Below are 26,755 nucleotides of genomic sequence, written 5' to 3'. Positions count from 1 at the left end.
AACAGTCCAAAGCCCCCTCTTTATTTTGCCTTCTCTATCCTGCCATGAGCAGAGGCCCTAACCTGCAGTGTTTTGTGGAAACATTACTTGTTTATCCACGTAGGTATCTATACGACAGCAGTTTTGAGAGCCGAGCGGCTCTTCTTGGTGTGTAGGTCACTCCGTAAAGAAAACTGATGTGGGGAATTTTTCTGGTCATCTGATTCACCAGCTGAAAGGTCGTGTTCATGCAAAGATCTTCTTCGCTTGGCCGTGGGGTCTGTGGAGACTGATAAGACAAGAAAAAAGAGAATGAGAATTTGTTTCCACCTCACAACCTCCATGCTAGGGGGCAGGAGGCGGAATTTGGGTTTTCCAAACCTCAAAGCACACGGAAGCAGGCTGGGAGCACTGGTGGCTGGGAGAAAAAAATGGCCCATCATTTGCTACCGCGGCAGGCTAATCAGATTCACGTCATACACAGGCAGGGTTACTAGGCAACTGATTAAATAAACGTGCTGGTCCTACAAGCGAGCTTGCAATTAATTAACTTAACCATTTTCATTTCGACTGTTTTCTTCCCTTCTCCACCTCAACCTGCTTTGAAATACTGAAATGTGAGAGGCATTGGGGAGCTTCTTGTGTTCCGGGGGAGGATGCTGAGGACTTATTTTTGCCTTCGTTGGGAAATGCCCAATTCCTGTTAGTTCTTCCCACACATTGAATAGAAGAACCTGATCAGCAGGTAATTAACATTTTAAGCAAATAAGAAAACACGCATGAAAAGGCCTGAAAGAGTGCCAGGCGTATATCTTCAATATATTCAAAACCTACATATTCAAATTGTGTATCTTCAATATATTCAAAACTTATATATTCAAACATATATCTTCAATATATTCAAAGCCTGTTATGCTTCCTAATCATGCTAGTCACAGAGTGGAATGAGATAAAAAAGAACTTATACTATGGAAAATTATTTTAATAGACAGACCATTTCCCTGTGATAGGTGTGTGCTGAGGGAGAACCACGTCTGTGCTCCATGCATATCCCCTCCACATGCTTTGAGGTGGAGAGATTAATCCTTTAACCAGCCCAGGTGGTCATGGAAGCATTCCTGGAGGACATGAGGCCTGGAGGCATGTCTTGAAGGTCAAGAGAAGGTCAGGAGAGGAAGAAATGTGAGTGGGCATTCCAGGAGAGGGTCTAGTGTGGACAAAGACCCAGTTACATTTGTAACATTGTGACCAATTGGGTTTGGATGAAGTAAAAAATGAAAGGCATGGAGTAGGGCTGGAGAAATTTTGCAGGGCCAGGTTATAAAGTGACATTGATGTCCATCTGAGGAGTTTAGACTTTATTCTATGGTCATGGAAGCCACAGAAGGATTTCACAAGGGAAGTGACATAGTGTACTTTACCTATAGATTGTTTACTCTTAGTCATGTGGAATTAAAATTTAACAGGACGTTAGAAGGGAGAAGACACTGTGGGGTGTTTTGTGATAATTCAGAAGAGAAATGAGGAAGTGAAGTGGAGCCTGGGTGGAAGGATGGGGTGGAAGAAGCAAGTGTCAGATCTATTTGTGCCTTGAAGGGATGGGATTAGGGGCAGGGACAAGATGGAAACAAGGGCCCCAGTTTGAGAAACGGAGTTGGGGTAGGGGCATTAACTCAAAGCAGGAGTACAGAAGCAGCCCGCTCATGGGAGAGGGAGAAAATTGAAATTCTGTTTTGCTCTTGCCAAGTTTGTGCTTCCTGTGTCCAGCAGGCTATCAGTTAAATAAAGCAATTTCTTAATAATTCCTCAAGACTGGGATTAGAAGAAATTCCTTGCAGAACCTGCATTCCAAACAGACTCCTTATAGGACTGCACTTCCATAGTAATTTTTAAAACAAGATAGAGAACAAGTAGACAGAAGGGATGGGGGCCAAACCTCATGCAGAGCCTCTTGCTTCTAAATGTATTATAGTAACAGCCAAAAAAAAAAAAAGTCCACTAGCACTGATAACATTATTATTCATCATAACTACACCATCCATCCTAATCTGTCCTTCTAATTATGGAACAGAGTTGCCATATTCAAATGTGGAATGGGCTGAAGTTACCCATGACAAAGATATTGTCCTCGATGAGCTGATGTTCCCTGTGCACTTATCAAATGCCACTGTCAGCCTCTGCTGCGAGATCACTTCTGATGACATGTGGGACCGAGGGAGAAGCTCCTAGCTGCCATGTACGAGTGCCGCATGGAGAAGAGTAATTTTTCTTGGCCCTGGGAAGGAAAATTCTGTTTTCTTTTGTAACAATCAGAAGATTTACAGTCTTGCTTTCCCATTTGCCTTAAACTGGCTATGTCTCTATGTAGCTGTAATTTCAAGCATTTCTCAGTGACATGTGAATGATTATGCTGTGTATGAAGGTGTGGATCCAACACAGCTGGGGAAATGTCACAGTGCACAAGAACAACAGGCTCTGAGATAGATGCTTTAGCATTTAGGGGTAACCTAGGACATAAACGTGTCATAGTCAGCGTTTGGTAGTCATTCCCTCACTTTGAAAAAAACATCTTTATACTTTATATACATAGATACACACACATAAAGTATATATACATATATAAAGTATGTATATTTACACATATGTATACTTACATATATGCATATTTACATATATGTTAATAAACATACATATATAACTGTGTATATATTTATATACATACACATAAAGTATATATACATATATACATGTATATTTATTTATTCATAGACTACCTCATAAACTATAGTAATTTTATCTGTGGAGGTGGTATGATGGACCAATGCTAGTGAAATAGTTCACTGGAAACTTGAACATTTTGTTTTAGTCCTTTTGAGCTGCTGTAACAGAATACCATACACTGGGTGGCTTATAAACAGCAGGCATTTATTTCCTACAGTTCTAGGGGCTGGGAAGTCCAAGATCAAGGTGCTGGCAGATTCAGTGTTTGAGGAGGGCCTGCTTTCTGGTTCATAGATGGTGTTTTCTAGCTGTGTCCTCACATGGTGGAGGGGGAGGGTGATATGGTTTGGATATTTGTCCCCTCCAAATCTCTTGTCAAAATGTGACTCAAAATGTTGGAGGTGGGTCCTACTGGGAGGTGTTGGGTCATTGGGACAGATCCTCTATGAATGGCTTGGTGCCCTCCCTGTGGTCATGAGTTCACATGAGATCCATTTGTTAAAAAGAGTTTGCTGCCTCCCTTGCATCTCTCTTGCTCCCTTTCTCACCATATGATATGCCAGCTCCCCCTTTGCCTTCTGCCATGATTGTAAGCTCTCTGAGGCCTCACCAGAAGCAGATGCTGGCACTATGTTTCCAGTAGAGCCTGCAGAACCATGAGCCAAATAAACCTCTTTTCTTCATAGATCACTCAGCCTTGGGTATTTCTTTATAGCAAGACAAAACAGACTAACACGGAGGGAGTTTGCTGGAGGAACTCATCCTCTTCATGGGGGTTCTGTCTTCAAGATCTCATCTAAACCTAATTATCTCCTAAAGGCCCCATATCCTAATACCATCACATTGGTGATTAAGTTTTAACACAGGAATTTTCAGGGGACACAAACATTCAGACCATAGAATATATGTTTTTGATTATTTGCTGAGCTTGTTGCTTGTGACTTTGTTTCTTTAACATTGCCCTTTTTTTCCCCCTAAATAATTATTTTTTCCTGATTGATTCTTTTCAGGCAGAATCTGAAATGTTGAAATTGCTTTGAAGGAACCCTTATTTCCAGGCTGTACTGTCAGTCCTTGGTGACCAAGCCCTCACTACCCTGGCCATCTGAGATTAATTTTACCTTCTATTGAGTCCAGTTGGCCCAGCCTTTCACTATTCAAATACTTTTTTCCCCCTCTCCTGATAGAGAACTGGATGAAAGGGTGAATGAATTTTGCAGTTTCCATGGGCATGGAGCTATATAAAGGAAGGCAAATATCACTGGCAATATAACAGGTTGAAAAACTTGTTGCTTGTTTCTTAACCTTATATTAAAAATATCATAGTTTATTTATTTTATTGCAATTTGCCTTTTTCCCCTACACGATTAAGTTTTGGACATCTCTACATTTATATATGTTGTTCTAGTTCAGTGATTTTAATGATTGCATAGTATTCCTATATTTATTTATAATTTTAGTGATAAATATTTAGGTTGTTTCAAGTTTTTCACTAATACAAAAATACTGATTATGATTTACCTTAAGATTTTTATTGTCTGATATAAATATGGCTCCACTAATTTTATTTTGGTTAATATTTTCCTTTTACTTTCAAACTTTCTGTGTCTTTATGTTTCAATTGGGACTTCCATAAAGAGAAGTGGCTGGAGTTTATGTTTTTATGTATGTAGTTGTTATAATTATCAAATCTGATGATCTCTAATCTTTACCTGGGGAATTTATTCCATTTATATTTAGTATGATCATGAATAACTGGATTTATTTCTACTAACTTATTTTGTTCCTTTTACTCCTCCTTTCCCCTTCCTCTCCTGTCTTCTTTTGGTTTGTTCATGTTTTTTTTCCTAGCGTTTACCCCTTGAATGTTAACTTGAATAATTGAGCGAATAAAGTCTAACATCAATTATTATTTCTAGTTTCCTCTAGGCTGTTGTATAAATCTTAAAATTCTTTATTTTGGATAGATCTTTTTCCATCTTACATGTTACTATAGTACTTCATTTCTACCTTAGTATCATAACACTCAAAATTAGATAGTATTATTGTTATTCTTTGAAATAGTCGATTCTTGTTACATTCATTTACATGTATACAAGTTTTTTTGTTAATAATTGCTTTTTTCCCTCTAAGATAATTTTCCTTTCTCAAGAAATATATCCAGTAAATATAAATATATCCAATATTTCCTTTCTCTGGAAATAGATCCTCAGTGAGGATCTGCTAGTGGTAAATAAATATTTTTTTTCTGTTCTAAACATGCTTTAATTCTACTTTGATTTCTTCTATGCTATGTTTTTAATGCTATGTTATTATTATTTTATTATTTTAATATACTTTATTAATTGTTAAAATTATTAGTATAATTTTTATTATTATGTTTTAGTTGTAGATTTACAGGAAGTTGCAAGGATAGCACAGAGAGGTCCTGTGCACCCTTCACCCAGCCTCCCTCTGTGGAACATTTTCTTCGGGTATAGTACAGTTTCAATTCCAGGAAATTGGTGTTGATAGAAACCAGAGTTCATTCATATTTCACTCCCTAGATACATACTAATTTCTCTCTCTCCCCTCCAATCCCCTTTCAATTATTGTCACATGGATAACTCCATGACACTACACTAGGTCAAGATACTTACCTGTACTGTCATCACAGGTTCCCTTATGCTACCCTTTAAAGATACCCACTCCTTACCCCTCCATCCCTAACCCCTGGCAGCCAGATCTCCATGTTCTCTCTCTCATTTTATTTCAACAGTGTTATATAAATGAAGTCATGCAGTATGTAGCCTTTTGAGATTGGCTTTTTCACTCATCATTCTTCTGTGGAGATTCAGGTTTTTGTATGTATCAATAGCTCACTTCTTTTTGTTGCTGAGTAGTATTCCGTGGTGTGGATATACGATAGTTTGTTTAACCATTCACATATTGAAGAACATTTGGGTAATTAACAGCTTTTGGCTATTACAAATGGCTATGGACATTCATGTACAAATTTTTATGTGGACACAAGTTTCTCTGGGACAAATGCCCAAAGGTGCAACTGGTGGGTCATATTCATCCTCAAATTTTTAAAACATAGTTTAGCTGTTTATAAATTTTTAAAAAAGAAAATAGAAGTTCACTGCTGCATTCTACCTTCATTGTTGCTGTTAAGAAGTTAGTTACCCTTCTTTTCATTATTTTTCTGTTTTAGATAGGTTCTTTTTTCTTCTGCTTGCTTTTAAGATCTTTTGTTTTGGTGATCTGTAGGCACACTTTTCCTGTGTTCAATCTTTTACTTCTGTGAATCACAGGATTCATATATTTCATCGTTCCTAGAAAATCCTCAGTCATTATCACTTGCAACTTTTCCTCTCCCCAATTCTTCTCTTGTCTTCTAATTAATAAAGTTTGAGTTTTCTCATTTGATGTCCCAAGTCTTTAATCCCTCTTTAAATTTTTTCATCTCTTTATTCTGGGTGTTTTCTTTCTTAGTTCTATTGTCTGGTTTCCAAAGTTCTCTTTCTCTGTATCTAGTTTAGATACAATTTTTTAAAATAGATAATAAAAGAGATGTTCTCTAAAGAGAAAGAAATTTCAAATTTTTAAATAATATATAAACAGTTTTTTCATATATGTTGATCCCTTTAATAGTTTCTGTTGCCTTTTTCATTTTATTTTATAAATAATTCTTAATGCCTTAAGCAATAGATATCCCTTTTATGATCTATTTTTTTTAAAGTTGATTACATGGGTTTCTTAGGTGTTGAATTCTTTCTTTCTTTTTTTTTTTTTGAGATGGAGTCTCACTCTGTCACCCAGGCTGAAATGCAGTGGCTCGATCTTGGCTCATGGCAACCTCCGCCTCCCGCGTTCAAGCGATTCTCCCGCCTCAGCCTCTAATTTTTCTACTTGTTATTTTTGCTTATGGCAGATTACTTTTCCATGTCTTTATTTTGTATTGCAAGCTCATGCTTTTTGGGGCCCTGTCTATGGAACTCTTGCTTCCTGGGTTGAATATATACCCTTCCAGAGAGATTTTTCTGTTTACTTAAGCCAGATACCCCAGGGTATTACTAGTCTGGAAATGCTTTAAAGTGATTCATTTGCTTGGGAGTTCACAGACCAATTAAATAGTGTGAATTAAAACCTGAAAGCCATGTGAGGGCAGACATTTTTGTTAATAGTTCTAGGAATTTATTTTTTAGTTTTGGTCTACTCAGGCTGAGAGAGACAAATTAAAACACTGTAATATATGCTAGGATGTGCTCCACAATCCCAGGAAATCGGCACTGATAGAAACCACAGAGATTACTCAGATTTCTTCACTTATACACTGCCTTTCAGGCCTGAAGGACTTATTTTCCCAGCTACTGGGAGTTCTACCCGCTGACAGCTGAAGCCTGGGGACTTTCCTTTGCTAAAGGTCAGGCCTGTTTCTTAGGAGCAGCCTGCATTCAATGGTACAAAAGCTGGGCTCCCTGGACCCCAGCTGAGGACAACTCTGAAGTGCTATCCAGCTTCAGAACTCCCTGTGGGGCTGGACAAGGCCTTGCTATGGGTATGTGACATTTCTACTTCTCCTGCCCAATCCTGCTCCCATTCTTCCCCACACAGGCATCAATCCTAAGAGCACCACTAGTAAACTGTCCTTCTTGCTAAGCTGTGCCTCATAGTCTTATTTCCAGGGAGAAGAACCTGTGACAACAGGCATGCCCTCTTCCCCTGACCGTGTCATCCATTTGGGCATTTGGGGTCCTGGATTAATGCAGGTAGCTGTAGTTACACTTCCCACCTTCTGCAAGCACAAATCCTCATTTTCTGTCTTTGCTTGGCTTTTTGTTTCTTCTTTGCCCCTGATAATTTTTCTGAGTGGCTTACAAGTTCAGCTTTGCATGAAAGGAATGTTTACTATATTTGATTCAATATTTCTCGGTGCTGTGTAGCAACAGGGTTTTTCAGTTATATAGATCACTGCAATGCCAGAACAGATGATTGGCATGAGGACTTCAGATAAGACTACTTGATAGCATTGTTACCATTATTGGCATGAGTGATCACTGTTGTTCTTTCTATGAAAGTAGAAATTTGTGAATTCGCCCTTTCCCTATTTTGTGGATGTTTTGTGTTTTTGCATCTATTTATTGCCTCTTTGTGGGTGATTTTTGGATACACTGACTTCTCAGTTAACAAAGCTCTCTTATCCCCAGAGAATGGAGGATGTGGACGAATGAAGTGTGCTATGCTGACTGGCCTTCCCCAGGTCACTGGGGATAGAATATTTGCTCCCTCACTCCAGTTAGTCTCAGGGTAGCCAATCTACTTCATCTTTTCCAAAGCAGAGAAAAAAGTCCCATGAATATTATTCTAAGGAATGAATATTAGTACCCCTCAAAGAGATAACACACACTTAAAAAAAATCAATTTCATTGGGGTATAATTTGCATGTAATAAAAGGCACCCATTTTAAATGTACCTTCTGGTGTGCTTGGACAAATTTATACACACATAACCACCCCAGCATCAAGCTATAGAAGATTTTCATCATTCTCAAAATGTTCCCTGTGCTCTTTCTTCTTAATACCCCTGATGCCCCTGGCCACAGGCAACCACAGATGTATTTCCTTTCAGCACAGGTTATATTTATCTTTCTTATCCATTCTGTAAATGAAATCATACAGAATGTGTGCATTTGAGTCTGCTTTCCCTCACTCAGCGTAATGTTTTGGAGATCCATTGATTCTGTTGTGTGTATCAGCAGTTCATTCTTCTTTACTGCTGAGTATTTTTCAATTATATGGATGCACCATAATTTGTTTATCCATTAGTCAGTTGATGGACATTAGGGTGGTTCCTAATTTGGGCTATTATGAATAAAGCTGCTTATAAACATTCAAAGACATAGGACTTTTAATTTTCTTATAAACTCTCCTGTCTTCTGTCCCAAAAGATTTGGGATTCCAAAGCCTTTAACCTCTTAGATATCATAAGGTATTTATGAGATGAGATAAATTGAGCCCCACTATGCCACTGGGTTTTCATTTTATTCTGGTAATAAATATATAAGTCAAATGGGAAAAAACAGTAACAAAGACATGAATTCTTTAGAAGATTTGTACAAATCTTATTTTGCTTATTGTCCTTATTATTTTTGGCTAATTCTTCCATGTTTCTGCATACTTGATTATGCATGTCTATCTGTGGTTGGTGCCAAATGTTTTAAAACCTATTTTCTTCCTTATTTCCCTTCCTATTTCTCATTGATTTTAGCCCTTCTAACAAAAATATAATAAAATGTTTCTTGCTCTTGGAAATCCTCTTCTTTCTGTTATATCCATGACTCTTTATCAACTGTGCTTAGATAAGGGCTGGACACTCAGGTTTCCTCACTGAGAAATGCATGAAGGCCAGGTCTAGTGGGAGAACAGAGAACAGGATGTAAGAGAAAGAAAGGAAGAAGGCAGGGAACTGTGAGCAGGAAAAATAGAGCACCAATCAGAGGAGACGTGAAAACCTGAGGGCAGTATGCATTGGGAAAATATTATTCAGAGATGTTTGCAAGTGAAGAAGCAGCACAGAACTTAACTCCAAAGTTCATTTTCTTTTCAAATTTATCTTTATAATGTAGTGATTGCAATCCATCACCAAATTATACTTCATATATGTAACTATGTTTTTATATAGCTTTTAAAAAAGTATGAAACTCTCTGTTTCTATTAGTACTTCCTCATGGTCCATTTCTCCTCAACATTCTTAAGTGGGGCTTCCCCCATAGTGGAATGCACTGGAATGCTCTGACCATGTCCACCAGCAGACTTCTAACTGCTCGATATGAGCTGCTCTTTAAATTCTTCCCTTTCTTATTATCTTTGCAGCATTTGATGACCTTGACCACATTTTCTTCTTTTTTTAAAAAATAATTACTTTCTTGTTTTTTTTTTTTTTTAAGTTCCAGGGCACATGTGCAGGATATGCAGGTTTGTTACATAGGTAAACGTGTGCCATGGTGGTTTGCTGCACCTATCAACCCATCACCTAGGTATTAAGCCCAGCAGGCATTCGCTGTTTTCCCTAATGTTTCCCCTCACCAAAAAGCTCAACATCACTGGTCTTTAGAGAAATGCAAATCAAAACCACAATGAGATACCATCTCATGCCAGTCACATTGTGATTATTAAAAAGTCAAGAGACAACAGATGCTGGTGAGGTTGCAGAGAAATAGGAATGCATTTACCCTGTTGGAGGGAATGTAAATTAGTCCAACCATTGTGGAAGACAGTGTGGCGATTCCTCAAAGTTTTAGAACCAGAAATACCATTTGGCCCAGCCATCCCATTTCTGGGTATATAACCAAAGGAATGTAAATCATTCTATTATAAAGATACACATACGCATATGTTCATTGCAGCATTATTCACAATAGCACACTCTCTTCTTGAAAGCTGCTTCTTCCTTTATTTCCAAATCATTTTAATTACCCTCTATGGTAGGCTAAAATATGGCCTGCAAAGGTATTCATGTCCTAACTCTTCAAGAGGAGGGGTGTATCTTTGCAGGTGTGATTAATTTAATGGTCCTAAGATGGAGAGTGTTTCCTGGATTTTCCTGGTGGACCCTAAATGCAATCACAAGTGTCTTTAAGAGAGCTAAAGAGAGACAGGCAGAGAGGGATTTGACAACACACCCATAGGATAGGTCATGCAAAGACAGAGCAGAGAGAGCTTTGAAGATGCCAGTCTTGAAGAGAAGAGTGATGCAGCCACCACCCAAGCCAGCAGCCACCAGGAACTGAAGGAGGCATGAGGATTCTCCCCTAGAGCCTCCAGGCAGAATATGACCCTGCTGACACCTTTATTTCAGTCCAGTGATACTGACTTCGGGCTTCTGGCCTTCAGGACTCTGAGAGAATAAGCTTCCATTGTGTTAAGACAGCCGGTTTGTGGTCTTTTGTTACAGCAGCCACAATAAACTCATGCACATTCTCTGACAGTTTCCTCTCCATTTTTCACTTTTCTTTCTCTCTTTGTTTTGTGTTTTTTTTTTTGAAGGGTACCCAAATAGCAATGAGAATTTAAGTTCCTCATCTCACCTGACTTCTCCTTTTCTACATTCTCTTATTGTCTATGTCTCATCCTCGGAAGCTTCTGAGTTGCTAAGTCAGTATCTCTGGTCACAGCATTCCAATGGCCATTTAGTTAACATGAGGATCTTCCACATTCTAAACCCTCTGCTCACTGTTTCCATTGACTTAGTAGGATGTGAGGAGGCGTTCCACATATCGCCTAGAAGATTTCTGTGGTTAAATTACCTTGGGAATTTCTGGGTTAAACAAAGTGAAAGAATGTTAGTCTTTTACTACAGGGCTTCTCCTTTACTGATTATAGAATACTCCTTGGGACATGGCTCCTATAGTGGTTATTTCATTTTAGATCAAACCTAATTCCTTCCTAAAAGCTTCTTTATGCATGGGCTTTGCCTACAGAAGGTCTGTCCTTCCCAGTCGCACCTCCCTGTTCCCTGTTCTCTGCTGGAGCCGCTCCTCTTCCACTCTTTTGCCACACACGCTCTGTGCCAACAGTGGGCTCCTGCAGGTCACAGGGTTCCTCCCTTTCCAGTTCTGTACTTCAGTTAGTCCAAAGTCCAATTTGTGAGGCTACTGGGAGTTGAAATAAGACATACACAAATGTCTTTCTTTTTTCCCTTTCTAGTATACAGGTTACAATCGAGCCCAGAGCAGGAACAGAGGGATCTAAATTTGAAAGCAATAATGGCAGACTTACATATGTCAATTCTTTACAAGAATACTAAGTCACTGTTTCATTAAAAAGAGACCAACAGGTGGGCACAGTGGCTCAAGCCTGTAATCCTACCATTTTGCAAGGCCAAGGCGGGTGGATCACCTGAGGTCAGGAGTTCGAGACCAGCCTGGACAATATGGTGAAACCCCATCTCTACTAAAAATACAAAAATTAGCCAGGCATGGTGGCAGGCACCTGTAATTCTAGCTACCTGGGAGGCTGAGGCAGGAGAATTGCTTGAACCTGGGAAGTGGAGGTTGCAGCGAGCTGAGATCGCACCATTGCACTCCAGCCTAGGTAACAAGAGCAAAACTCCATCTCAAAACAAAAAGAAGGGAAAAACAGAGACCAACAACTTCTTAATGTGATTAGCGAAGGTAACACCAGGAAAGGTAACGAAAGATAGATGTGAGGAGCTATTAAGAAATAAAACTCATCCGCATAGAGGTGCCATCTGCTTCTCACCAGACTTCCTGGGCCTCCTAGCCATTTGCTGATGCCCACTAGTGCCTGTGAGTCTTTCCATGGGACTCATAATCCTTTTCCTCTGAGCAAACTTACCACATGCAAGCCCAGTGCCTTCCAACCTGAGTCTGCTTTTGAGGGTCCCTGGTCTTCTTGGCTACTGCAGACCTTGAGAATTTCCACCCCAGGGTCCCTTACACCTTGCAATACTCTGATCATAATAGACTCTTGAGCTATTTTCAGTATTTCAAAAAGCTTAGCGGGAATCTGCAGTGAGGCTGTGATGACTAAATGCAAAGTCATTTTTTTGGGGAGTGAAAATCATTTTACATCAGTTGTGCTAACGTAAGTTAGTTTGTAATGATTAAAAGCTCCGATTGGCAATTCTGGATGTTGTCAGTGAACCCAAATGATGAAACAAATTAATCAGTAAGCAATAAATGTTTTGTGGTTAGTAGACAAAAATTTGTGAAGATGTGCATCCTACTGAGAAAAGTAATAAAGGTGGCCCTCGGTGGTGAAAAAAATTAGGGATTACTGCTGTAAATCTTTCTGGAGCTGTCTTTATACAAATTCTTTCTCAACCTAATTACTCACTTTCTGGTTTACTTATTTTTTTAATCCTTTCATAAATATTATTCTGCCACCTACTTTCCTCTCTCTCCTTTCTTACCATACAGTGTGTCCCAGTGAATGATTTACAGCGTTGTTCTGTAGTCCTTCTTAAAAATGATGCCATAAAGAGCATGCATGGTTCTTAAGTTACAAAAGTGATTCAGCTTCCACAGACATCATGTGGGAAATAGTGCACCTTGCATCAGCACAGCTCACCTCTTTCCAGTCTTCTAAGACTGGCAACCCTGCCACTATCCCCCACATTCAACTATGAGCTCTCCCTTACTTGATGGATGTGGCCAAAGACAGAAATCTTTCTCCTTTTAGTTCTTTCAGGTCCCTGGCAGTACCTGGTACCATTCTGAGAATGTGGCAACATATTCAAACATTTCTTGAACTGATTTAAAATGGTCTGTATAGAAATTAACATGATGTTAAGTAAGTCTGGTCATTAATAAATGATGCAGATATGGCTTGATATCTGCACACTCACTCATGAAACGCTGGGCATTTCAACCCTTGGTGGGTTGAAAAGGTAGGTGGGTTGAAAAGGTAGCAGAGGACAAATGCCTCTGTTGGGATAAGGTAAGTGTCTTGGTCTATTATGTGTTGCTCTAAAGGAACACCTGAGGCTGTGTAATTTATAAAGAAAAGAGGTTTATTTGGCTCATGGTTCTGCAGGATGCACAAGACATATGACACTAGCATCTGCTTCTGATGAGGACCTCAGGCTGCTTCCACTTGTGGCAGGAGTGGCAGTGAAGGGGAGCTGGCATGTGCAGAGAGGACATGGTAAGAGAGGAAGCAAGAGGGAATCAAAGGTGTCAGGCTCTTTTCAACAACCAGCTCCCGTGGGAACTAACAGAGTTAGAACTCAGCCATTACCACAAGGATGATGGCATCAAGCCATTCATGAGGGATCCACCCCCATGACCCAAACACCTCCCATGAGGCCCATCTCCAACACTGGTGATCAAACTTCATCATGAGGTTTGGAGGGACAATATCCACAATACGGCAGCAAGAAGGAGCACGAATATGAAGGGCTTTGAAGTCAGTTATTTCAGTAGTTACAGTTGCAGGATTGGTGGAGTGGTTATTGAGTTACATTTACAGTAGGTCAGTATATGTGTAGGTTTGAGGAAACTGAACTGCAAGTTCAGCTCACAACAGGACTAACTTTAGTATGTAGCTTCATGGGATCAGACAGTTCATTTATTTTCTGCGTTGCACAAATAACATTGTAATATGTTAATGAAAATTGAAATGAAGGAAAATCTTTGCCCATGACTCACCATCTCAATAAATGGCCATTTTTGTGTTTTTCATGTTCTGTGTTCTCTTACCAGATAAATACATTTTATGTAGTTATAGCTGTAATGTAGCACAGTTTCATATTCTGTTTTCTATGTAACATTTTATTTCATAACCATTTTTCTATGTCATTACTGCAGCTTCAGGCTTTGCAGCCCAGAGCGTGTGCTCCACCCACTTTTGACATTTCTCTTGAGGAAGCATCAGATAGAGCTGGGGGAGGTCTGTCCTTTGGGGTCAGTGGGGGCTTCCCACTGCCCCTCTGGCTGAGTGCATGGTGGGAGCTTAAGGTATCATAGGGGCTGAGAGTTGTGGGGAAAAGACCCTTGAAGTTGCATGGAAAGATCAACTTAAAAATTATTTTTCCAGCATAGGTCCTGTTGGAGTTTGCTGGGATTATAACACCGATGGGTCTGATGGACAAATGGAGAAGAGGGAACTCAGAACTTGGAGCTACTTTGTTAATCAGCAGACCTGGGCCTTGGGAGTATAGTACTCACCATAGGGCCGAGAATAAAGCTTGAGTTGCCAGGTGTTCTTTGCAGCCAAGGACGGGAGCCCATATTGAGGTTCAGGCTAACTCAGGCCAATAGAAGAGCCCAGAACACCTGGCACATGTCTAGGGCTGACAGGATCCCTGGAGGCTTGGGAACCACTCTCATTTTTGCTTATTTATCCTGGTTTCAGTCTACACTGCATAGCCCATTCAATTTATTTATTCTGCATTCTTACTCTGCCTCCTTCTGTAAAAGATTTGAGATGTCTTGACACTGCAGAGTCAAGTGATTCCAGCTTGGGTTCTTAGCATTTTTGTCCCTTTTATTTAGATCTGCATAGTATGGAGTGCATAGAAAGAAGAATAGGAATCGGGGAAAGACAAACAAAGCTTAAGGAGGGTTGTAAAATACACAGAAGTAAGCAGGTGATCTTGGCTATTATTTCTTAGACAGGACACACTGGGAATAAAAAATACACAGCCTACTATTCCTCTGAGGAAATGATGCATGAAATAAATGTTATTAGAGGCCCAGGAGGATGCTTTTCCTTATTTGTTAATGTACCTTGTGCTGAAAATATGCCAAGGGCTGTCAGCGCTGGGCAGCAGAATTCTACGAAGCCTTTCCTGCTGACTCCTCTGTTTCGTGGAGGCACTCTCACTTCCACCTCACAGAGAGCCATCAGAACGAAAGTCTACGTTCCCTTTTCTCTTCCCATGTCTTTTTATTCCTCTCCTACCTGGCCAGCATTTGACAATGGAATGCCTTCCCAGGATGAACACATTTTCCCCAATAACCTTGAACACTTCCCATTTACCTCTGGAGCATCTTTCTTGTCCTGAATAAGGTGGTATCCTTCTCTTGCTCTCTCTCAGTTGAGGTTATTTTATAGGAAAAAAATGATTGCAGCCAGGGCTTGAAAGTGGCAGGGAATAAGTTTGAGTATCCCCTATCTTTCCTCATGACAGTGCTGGAGCATTTGCACAAAGCCTGTCTATCATCATGGGAAATAATCCCACCCAAACACACTGGGAAGACGTGAGGGTGTCTCCTTGGTCTTATTAGCCTAGCAGAGGGAGAGAGATGAAGGCATGTGGGGTGGGGGGAATGAGAAGTGCTGAACACCTGGAATTTTTTCCCTTGGGCCGACGGGTTGCAGCTTGCTTGCTGTTCTCCCTGTGTCTGAGAACACTTCGTATTTAACACTCTCTAATTCTGTTTGCACTTCCTCTACTTCCCTCCTTCTTTTCATCTTTCAAGGTTTGTGCCCAAATACGGCTCTATTTCAGCTATTATTTTCCACTTCACTTCAGATTCTCAATCCTGTGGGTTGGGCAGAAAAGGCAATTTGCCAAGTCTAGGGCAGGACTTGTGTCTAAGGGAATAAATGAGCACCTTGCTGCTGCTGCTGCAGTGTGTGTGTGTGTGTGTGTGTGTGTGTGAAAGAGAAAGAGAGAGAGAGAAAAGGGAGAGAGAGAAATCCTCAAGGAAGTACTTTGGAAACTGCTTCTTCAAAAATGGCAATAGTGATTCCACCATATAGACATATTCTAGAAAACTTAGGGTCTAAGGGTCACAATATTTATCAGGGCATTCATGTATTTGTCTGCATTAATTCAACCAATATTTAGTAATGACAACTCTTAAGTATGCAGTGTACTTGATGATCAATTCTCTTCTCTTGGATTTGCTGTGGTTCTGCCCAGGACTTAATACAGTGCTACACTCTTAGTGGATGGTCATTAAGTGATAGATAGTTGTTCAACCATCCAATCCTTTCTTTGCAGCCCAAGAAATAGCTAGGCACTGTCTTCATGTCTTGAAGCAGGATTCTCATAAAGGATGCTTCAGTCTCACATGGCATGGAAAATTCTAACTAGTTATGTATAAACACTGATTTTGGGTGTTTTGAATCCTGAATCTGTCACATTTTTGTGTGTGACTGTCCCGCCAACCTTGGACAAATTACTTGGCACCTCTAAGCCTCCATTTTTGCACCTATAATAACTCAATTCCTGCTGTGGTTACGATTATGCTGCTATTTCTGGTAACCACTCCACCTTCCTTTTCATTTCAGATCACCAACCACTTCTCCACATGATCTCTGCTGTGTCTAGAGTTAGGTATTTCTTGTCCTTAGCCATTGGCTGGTAAAGCACCAGACAGATGTTATTCAGTAAATACTTGTTTATGAGTCAAGTTTTGAGTCTAATTTTCCAAAAGTTTGTGCGTGTGAAATTCCTCCCCAGTTCCTCCCACACATCCCAGTGGTTTCAGTGGCTGGTAATAGAACAAGTGGAAGGTGCATTAAAGCATTAGCAAGACATTGGCTTTATGTGGTGCGACTTGAGAGCAAATGCCGAGGAGCCTGTTTTTTAATATCATAGGAAATTGCTGGCTAGTTTTTGTAATTAAAATTCTATTCACGTTAAGTGTTTGTAGACTTAATCAAATGCTTTTAGAAAGTAAATTATTTTAGTTTAAAATAATTTTCCCTGGTATAAAGTTTTTTTGAAATAAAAACAAAGAAATACATTATTATGGAGAATGTGGAATATTTGAAAAATCAAAAGGTATCATTCTGGTCAGTGTACTTCTTTAAGTGTTATTTTGATATTTCCATCAGTAATATATGTTGTCTTTGGGTCTAACTTACAGGAAAATGCTGTGTATATTTTCACAAGTAGCCAATTGTTTCACCCTAATTTCTGCACCTGAATTTGAAAAAAATTCACTGGTTTAAGTAATTTTATTCCGATGGTCTTTTTATTACAAATGTCCTGTAAAGTGAGTAGGTCTACTTATATGTGTATGGTTTCTCTGTTTTTCTATTTTCTAAAAACAAACAAACAAACAAGCAAAACACAGCTCAGCCCTGTTATTGGAAAGTTAGAGGGTCAGACACTCAATCTTAAATTAATTAAAAAATATTTGGCTGGTAGGAAAACAGTGCTTCTGAACATGGTCCTTTCTGAGAGGTCCTGTGAAGCCCCACAAGTGCCTAAGCTGGGTAAGAATAAGATGAGCATACAGGGGAAAGGCCGCACTGGCTAGCTTTCAACTCTTTCCCCCTTCGGTTCAAGACTAGTTATTCATAGATGAGTCTTCTACCAATTGTTCGCTTTGACATCATTGCCCTATTTTTAGGGGTACAGTTTACACAGATAGTATTTCATAATAGCCATACTCATGATAAGTCATTCAAGGTACAGCTAAGGTGCAGCAATTATCTCTATAATAATTATTCACTCCAGTTCTTTGGAGTCCATTGTATTAGTCTGTTCTCACACTGCTAATAAAGACATACCTGAGATTGGGTAACTTATAAAGGAAAGAAGTTTAAAGGACTCACAGTTCCACATGGCTGAAGAGGCCTCGCAACCATGGCAGAAGGTGAATGAGGAGCAAATTCATGTCTTACTTAGTGGCAGGCAAGAGAGAGCATGTGCAGGGAAACTCCTTTTTATGAAACCATCAGATCTCATGAGACATATTCACTATCATGAGAACAGCATGGGAAAAATCCACCCCCATGATTTGGTCACCTCCCACCAGGTCCCTCCCATGACACATGGGGATTACTACAATTCAAGATGAGATTTGGGTGGGGACATAGAGCTAAACTGTATCACCATGTATAGATTGTTGAACTTATTATGTGTTAACGACTCTCCCCAGAACAGCATATCCAAGCTTTTTTGGTTGTTGTTCTTCTTACCTGGGTCATCTTTTTTAGGCTAGTTCTGAATTCTGCTGTGTCTTGTGTAAAATAACTTGGCTGAAACTAAACTTGGTCCTTCGAATCAAGGGAGACTGTGCTTTTGCTACATGTAATGGCATCTGCCTAACATCTCTTATTCACTTTAAGGGATTTGGGGAAGATTATTGAAAATTATTTCCAGTGGGGCATCACTTTCCCTTAGCTAAGCCGAATTTCTTTCCTTGGCTATCTTTGTGACTTATTTCTTCCCTGCTCACAATTTCTCTGAGCCTTGACAGGCTGCGTAATTATTTTTTATCAGCACATTTTACACTTCCAGGTTGTTAATAAATATACTGAAGAAAATTAGCACTAGAGGATTAACTATAATCAGATTCTTAAGGCAGTAACTATTAACTTTGTCTGAAGCTGAGAAATGACCATTGATTTCTTCTTCTTAGTTTCTATCTCTTAACCAGTTCTAAAAATCCATATTGGGATTTTCAATTTGGCCTTATGTAGTCAGCAAGTTTTCCCTCAAAAAAGTCACTAAAATCATTTGGAGGCCCACATTTATTTTGTGAATTCATTTTTTCCTTTATCTATCTTTTCTTAAAGCCCCTTTCAGAAAATTCTCTAACTTAAAGAGTCAAAATCTTCCTAATTACGTTATTATAGGGAACTTATTTGTGGCAGGTATGTCATAGTATCGTAGTTAGTATCCCCACGTTCCTAGACCCCTTCCCCATTGCTGAAGAAGTTGAGGCCGGGAAAATCCCGTCTTGTAACATGCTTCCAGAGGGGGTAGTTTGTGTATTCCTAAACCCTGAGCTAAGGAAGCAGAAAAATTGATTAATAGACATCACACTTTCCCCAAAGATACTTGGAAATCAACACAGCCTAGGGCATTTGGAAAGTTGGATTTACTAAACCTTAAAAAACATGTCTGAGAAATCATGTCTATATAATTTTAGATTCTATCAGACCTGTATTTCTTTCATCTTTGTCACTTTTAAGCTAAAGACATCTCACGCACGAGCTCCTGGGTTTAGAAAAAGAAGTGTTTAGGCTGGAAACAATCTTGGCATGTCTTTATAACAAGCAATATCTCTTTCTAGGCATCAAAGTGATTTGAATTAGAGCCAAAAGACATTTCCCATGAGAGATCAACCCAGGTACACATACAAATATGTGGTTTGCTGAGCCTGATGGACAGCAGGACTGGGAAAATGGGTTAGGTGAAATAAGAAGCCCCTTAGGCCTTCTATCGAAGCTTTCCCTTGCATCATGCTTCTTCCTGGTTTCAGAAAGAACTAGAGACCAGGAGCTTCATACTAACTCTTATTTTGGGACTTGCCAAGAAAACCTGCCCACTCTGATTTCCATTTTTTCTCTAACCAGTGGAGCCCCAACGACATTCCTGGTAAGACCAGTTCTCCTCTCTCTTGTCAGCTTTGTATGGTGGCTCTGAATTCTTATCCTGATTTTACTACAGAACATTAATGAGCTGATATGTGTCTCTCTTCTCAGAGCCTACAGGTTTAGCAGGAGGCTGTGACTGGACTGTTTAATACTCTAGTCTCTAGCAGATGGGGTAGCAGTAACAGCCAATGTTGTGCTCTCATCCATCCACTCATCTTTATTCCTCCTGATCTATTAAAGCTTCCTTATAAAATTACTAGGTATGTGCTCATGGCTTTCTCTGAGGCAAGTCCATAAGAATAATTACTTTTATTTTAATAATAAAAGAAACTAGGGTTAGGAAAAGTGAGAGATTTATTCCACAAATCACTGCAGACATATAGTGAAGAGTACCACCATGCCTTCTAAGTTGAGTCCCAGGAATCTATCGCATGGGTCTTCCTGGGTTTTCTTCGAAGGGTGTTTGTTGTGAGTGTGCTTCTATTCCTTGGCAGTTCCAGAATTGGAACAATCCAAAATTCATGCCAGAATAATAAGGTTTAAGACAAAATTACTAGACAAATAATGGAGATGGTCAGTAAAATCCCTACAAGTCTCAATTCTGCAAACTAGATGGTGTGGCCTTAGTACCGCTTTATTTCTTTGCTTTTGAGTGCAGTTTCCAATAAAAGGATTTTTTTGGAGGTCTTTATCTGAGCCTTACCATTCATCATTCCCTTATGACTATCACAGCCTTCTGCATGTTCATTTTTATAATCATATATGTTCTTAGGGACTTGGAGATACATATTAGAGATTAATAACTGTGGCTGCCTTGGCTTCAAGATCCCTGAACATATAGGTCGCCTCCTCTCTCTCTTTCTCTTTCTTTCTCCCTCTTTTTCTCTTCCCCTTCCTCCTTCTTTATCTCTCTCTCTAAATATGCAATGAAATGGACATCAACGCAATACATACAGTTAATAAATACTTCTAACTAATTCAAATCGTGACCAATCCAGCAAATCATCACCTATCTTTTATGGTAGTGTTGTTAGATAAGGTTAGGAGTCTGACAAATAGAGATTATTTTTGGCATATAATAGACAATAAATATCTGCTAACTGAACAAAAAGATATTCATTTTAGATTGCTTAATAGCTACATATAGAGTTTTTTGACCTCCTCTTTTATGTTTATTCTCTGTACTCCTTCATTCCTAGTGCATGCCAAGTGGACTGAGTGGATCAGGGGACTGTGGGAAAGGTGCTCTTTGGATTTGGCTGCTGGTGGTAAATAGCTACCATTGTGAGCCCTGTTTTGAGAAATTTTCATTGTCTCATTGGCTCAAAAACCTGTAAAGTCTACATTATTATTTGCATTTTAAAGATGAGGAAGTATGGCCGGAAACTGCTTAGGAAATTACAGATATGAAGTCACAGAAATGTGATGCAAGCGTCCATTGATGTCATTCCAGATTCTGTGCTCTTCCTTCCTCACTGCACCCTCTCCGTGTGTCACATTCCAACATCTCAGGTGTGTCAGTGGTCTTTTTTGAGCCTGTTGATGGTCATGGTAGAAAAGCGGGGAAGTGATGGAGAAGATGGAATAGTTTCTTCCTGCTGTGCCCTGATTCTATGGTCTTTCCCATGATGTAGGGAATTTGATAACAACAGACACATCATGGGTCCTGTGCCATAATCTATATTAGATGCCCAATCCCATCGTCATATGGATATTATTTAATATCTGTGACTATTCTTCATAGAGATATGTGAGAGCACCTTATTTTGAATGATGGCCTGAGGAGAGATGTAAGCAATGATACATGTCTAGTTTTAATCCTTCTTCTACCTGTTTATCATATGATTCTTTGGCTCATGCATTTGCATGCAGTTTTGTACATTTACATTTAGAAAGTTTTTGTTTGATGGTATTTCCTTCTCTGTGGTTATAGCAAGATCTGTCATGTCATGTCTTTCTGAGCCATTGGTGATTTATTGTATCTGTGCTGTTTGGAATTTTCTAAAAATATTCAGACAAGCTTGCCAAGGTTGCAATGCTATTTCTGCCTCTTATTTATTTGATTTTATTTTTTTGCTGTCACTCTTTTTCTCCAGAGGGAGACACAGAGTTGAGTGTGTGACAGGATGAGGGTGGGGGAGGTACACTTAGTCTCCGTAAAGTTTTAGTTCATGAGGAAGGAGAATTGCTTTAATTAATGTGTCTCCTAGGAAATCTGATACAGAGTGGGACAATCTCATCACAATCAGAACTGTCCCTTACCTAATTAGTGAAATATTAAAACAAAATTGCTTAAGTCAACCAATCTCATGTTCATAATCAAATGTGTACCCCGAATTTGCATGTATTCTGACCCAGTCTTTCTACTCTTAATTTATCCTGTGGTCTGGGGGTGAAAATTACTTCAAAAAGAATTGCTGTCCCCAAGAATTATATAAGTAGGCCTGGTGCTACGTTAGTTACCTGAACAGATTTGTGCTATCTTGGATTTTACCTTTTCCAAAACATCAGTCCAAGATGTTTTCATCAAAATTATTTTGTTTGTTTTCTTAGTTTGGTTTGTAAAGCAAAAACTAGGGTCTCATAAATTTAGTAAATACAGTTGAACATTAAAGTCTTACAAAGATGCAGATAATTCTTGTTCTTAATTTTTTTTTGCTCTTTGACATAATTTACTAAATAACTCCCATTCAAAAGAGATTTATAGTTTCGAGTAGAGTCTTGGCATTTTTTTAAATGTCTACACATGGAATTGTTTTGGTTAGAAAAGTAGACATCTCATGATAGTAAAGTCCTATGAGATTTTGAAGTTATGTTTTTTTCCCAGGCCATAGGGCTGTTCAGTTAAAGTATGTCAAATTGCGATTTTACATTTCTTCTTCTGGTTTTAGAAGCAAAAAAAAGTGATATTGAAATAAAAATTGGGAATTTTATGTAATAATTTATGAAGTATATGTTAAGGACGAATGTAGATACGTTAGACCACAAATAAGTCTTAAAAAGTTTGAGAAGACAGAAATCATATTAAGAATCTTTGCTGATCTCAATGATATGAAACTAAAAATCAATGGGAGGAGAATAGAAAAATTTAGAAATATGTAGAAATTAAACAACATATTCCTGAACGATCAATGGGTTATGGAAAAAGTCAAAAGGAAAATAAAGATATATTTTGAGACAAATAAAAATGGAAACACAACACAGAAAACTTATGGGATGCAGCCAAAGCAGTTCTAAGAGGGAAAGAGGGAAGTTTAAGCAATAGATGTCTACATCAAGGAAAAAGAAAGGTCTCAAATCGACAACTAGCTTTACACCTCAAGTAACTAGGAAAAGCTAAGCCCAAAGCTAGCAGAAGGAAGGAAATAATAAAGATTAGAGCAAAAATAAATAAATAAATAAACACAAACTACAAACACAATAGAAAAGATCAGCAAGGCCTGCCACAGTGGCTCATGCTGATAATCCTAATGCTTTGGGAGGCCAAAGTGGGTGGATTGCCTCAGCCAAGGAGTTCGGGACCAGCCTGGGCAACATAGCGAGATCTCTACAAAAAAAAGTTTTTTTTAATTATCCAGGTGTGGTGATGCATGCCTGTAGTCCCAGTTACTTCGAAGGATGAGGTGGGAAGATTGCTCGAAGTTGAACTACAGTGAGTCGTGATCATGCCACTGCACTCCAGCTGGGTGACAGAGTGAGACCCTGTCAAAAAAAAAAAAAAAAAAAAGAAAAAAGAAAATATCAGCAAAACTTAGTTTTTTTCAAAGCTAAACAAAATTGACAAACCCTTACACAGACTAAGAAAAAGAGGAGACTCAAATAAAATAAGAAATGAAAGAGGAGCCATTACAACGGATAACGCAGAAGTACAAAGGATCATAAGAAACTACTATGAAAAATTATATGTGAACAAATTCGATAACCTAGAAAAAATAAATAATTTCCTAGAAACATACAATCTACCAAGTCTGAATCAGGAAGACACAGATAATCTGAACATACCAATAATAAGTATGGAGATTTAATTGGTAATCAAAAACCTCCCAGTGAAGAAAAGCCTAGGACCAGATAATTTTACAGGTAAATTCCACCAAGTATGTCAATAAGAATTAACACCAATCCTTCTCAAACTTTCTCAGAAAACTGAAGAGAAGGGAACACTTCCAAACTCATTTTATGGGGCCAGCATTACTCTCATACCCAACTTAGATAAGGACACCACAGGGAAAGAAAATTATAGGCCAAAATACTTGATAAACAGAGATCCAAACATCTTCAACAAAATACCAAATTCAACATCACATTAAAAATATAATACACCATGATCAAGGGGGATTTATTCCTGGGATGTAAAGATGGTTTAACAAGGAAATCAGTACATGTGATACACTACATTAACAGAATGAAAGATAACAATTCATATGATCATCTCAATAGATGCAGAAAAAGCATTAGATAAAATTCAACATCTTTCCCTGATAAAAACTCTCAACAAAGTCAGTATAGAAGGAATGTACCTCAACATAATAAAACCACATATAACAAGACCACAGCTGACATTACACTCAATAGTGGAAAGCTAAAAGCTTTTCCTCCAAGGTGGGGAGCAAGACAAGGGTGTTGACTCTTACACGTCTATTCAACATAGTAGTAGCCAGAGCGATAGGCAAGAAAAAAGAAATAGAAGGCATTAAAATCAGAAAGAAAGAAGTTAAATTGTCTCTGTTTTCAGATGACATGATCTTTTATATAGAAACCCCTAAAAAGTCCACCAAAAACCTCTTAGAACTAATAAATGAATTGAGTAAAGTTTCAGGATACAAATCAACATAAAAAATTTGTTGTTTCTATACACTAACAATTAAGTATTGAAAAAAACTTTAAAAATCCTATTTACAATATCATCAACAAGAATAAAATACTTAGGAATAAATTTAACAAAGGAGGTGAAAGACCTGTGTGCTGAAAACTATGACATTGCTGAAAGAAATTGAAGAAGACACACACAAATGAAAAGCTATCCATTGTCTATGGATTGGAAGAATTAATATTGTTTAAATGCCTATACTACCCACATATACAGATTTAATACAATCCTTATAAAAATTTCAATAACATTTTCATAGAAATAGAAAAAAAAGTTCTAAAATTTGTATGAAATCACAAAAGGCCCTAAATAACCCAGTAAATTTTGAAGAAAAAAGAATAAAGTTGAAGATATTTCATTTCCTGGTTTCAAACTACATTATGAAGTATAGTAAACAGTATGGTACTGATATAAAAACAGGCACACAGACCAGTTCAACATAGTAGAGAGCTCAGACATAAACTCACACATACACAGTCAACTAATCTTTGACATGAGTGCCAAGAATACACAATGGGGAAAGGACAATCCTTCAATTAGTATTGGGAAAACTGGATATCCACATGGAAAAATAATTTAATTGGACTCTTATCTTACACCATACACAAAAATGAAATGGGCAAAAGACTTAAATGTAAGACCAGAAACCATAAACCTCCTAGAATAAAACATAAGAAAAAAGCTCCTTGACATTGGTCTTAGTAATTATTTTTTGGATATGACACAAAAAGCACAGGCAACAAAAGCAAAAAATAAATAAGTGGTACTACATCAAACTAAAAAGCTTCTGCACAGGAAAAGAAACAACAAAATCAAAAGAAAACCTACTAAATGAGAGACAAAATATATAAACCATATATCTGATAATGAGTTAATATCCAAAATATGTAAGGAACTTACAACTCAATAGCAAAAAACACACATAACACATTAAATAATGGACAAAGGACCTGAATAGACATTTTTTCCAAAGAAGATATACAAACGCCCAAGAGATGTATGAAAATGTGCTCAATATCACTAATCATTAGGAAAATGCAAATCAAAACCACAATGAGGTATGTATCATCTCATAAATGTTAGGATGGTTATGTTAAAAAAGGCAAGAGATAACAATTGTTAGTGAGGGTGTGGAGAAAAGGGAACCCTAGTATATTGTTGGTAGAAATGTAAAATGGTGCAGCAGCTATTGAAAACAGTATGGAGGCTGAGGCGGGAGGATCACTTGAGGTCAAGAGTTCGAGACCAGGCTGGCCAACATGGTGAAACCCCATCTGTACTAAAAATACAAAAAAATACCTGGGTGTAGTGGTGAACGCCTGTTGTCCTAGCTATTTGGGAGACTGAGGCAGAAGAATCACTTGAACCCGGGAGGCAGAGATTGCAGTGAGCTGAGATTGCACCACTGCACTGCAGCCTGGGTGACAGAGTGAGATTCCGTCTCAAAAACAAAAACAAACAGTATGGAGGTTTCTCAAAAAATTAAAAATAGAAGTACCATATGATCCAACAATACCACTTGTGGGTATATATCCAGAAGAAATGTAATCAGTGTCTTGAACAGAGATCTACACCCCATGTTCATTGCAGCATTACGCTCAATAGCCAAGATACAGAAATGGCCTAAGTGTCTGTGGACAGATGAATGGATAAAGAAAATGTGGTACACACACACACACACACACACACGTATACAATGGAATCTTATTCAACCATAATAAATGAGAGGGGAGCCCTGCCATTTGTGACAACATGAATGAACCTGGAGGACATTATACTAAGTGAAAGAAACTAAACACAGAAAGACAAGTATTGTTATGATTTCACTATATGTGGACTCTGAAAGAGTGGAACTCACAGAAGCAGAGAGCAGAATGGTGGTTGCCAGGCGCTGGGGTTGGGGGAAACAGAGAGATGTTAGTTAAAGTATACAAACTTTTAGTTATAAGATAAATAAGTTCTGGGATTTAGAGTACAGCATGGTGACTATAATGAATAAAATTGTATTTTATACTTGAAATTTGCTTAAAAAAGTAGATATTTGTTGTTTTCATCACACAAAAAAGTGGTAACTATGTGAGGTGATGGATGTGTTAATTAACTTGATTGTGGTAATTGTTCCAAAGTGTGTACATATATCAAATAATCACATTGTACATTTTAAATAGACACAATTTTGATTTGTCAATTACACCTCAATAAAGCCGGAAAACTAAAATAAATAAATGTCAACCTCTTAAACAATAAAAATGTCTAATGTAGAATGGAATTTTATGTTCTTTAATTAACAGGTATTTATTGAGTAACTAATTTGTTCTACTTACTACTTTAGTTGTCAGCCATTCAACCATGAATGAAAGCAAAGTCTCTGATATCCTGATGTTTACATTCTAAT

The 26,755-nt window shown here is 38.3% G+C and overlaps 1 long non-coding RNA gene across 2 annotated transcripts; it reads right to left on the bottom strand.

Annotated features, from left to right (window-relative positions):
• LOC134735769 (uncharacterized) lies at positions 1-26,755 on the bottom strand. 2 transcript variants are annotated; one of them, XR_010119220.1, is made up of 2 exons: positions 26,685-26,755; positions 1-268 (listed from the first exon to the last, which is right to left on the bottom strand). It is a non-coding gene; the product is annotated as an uncharacterized lncRNA (long non-coding RNA). The 2 variants fall into 2 exon arrangements; XR_010119214.1 differs by lacking the exon at positions 26,685-26,755 and adding an exon at positions 361-431.

Source organism: Symphalangus syndactylus, chromosome 2, assembly GCF_028878055.3.
Source record: "Symphalangus syndactylus isolate Jambi chromosome 2, NHGRI_mSymSyn1-v2.1_pri, whole genome shotgun sequence".
NCBI lineage: Eukaryota > Metazoa > Chordata > Mammalia > Primates > Hylobatidae > Symphalangus > Symphalangus syndactylus.
This window is presented reverse-complemented; position numbering and strand designations above follow the sequence as displayed.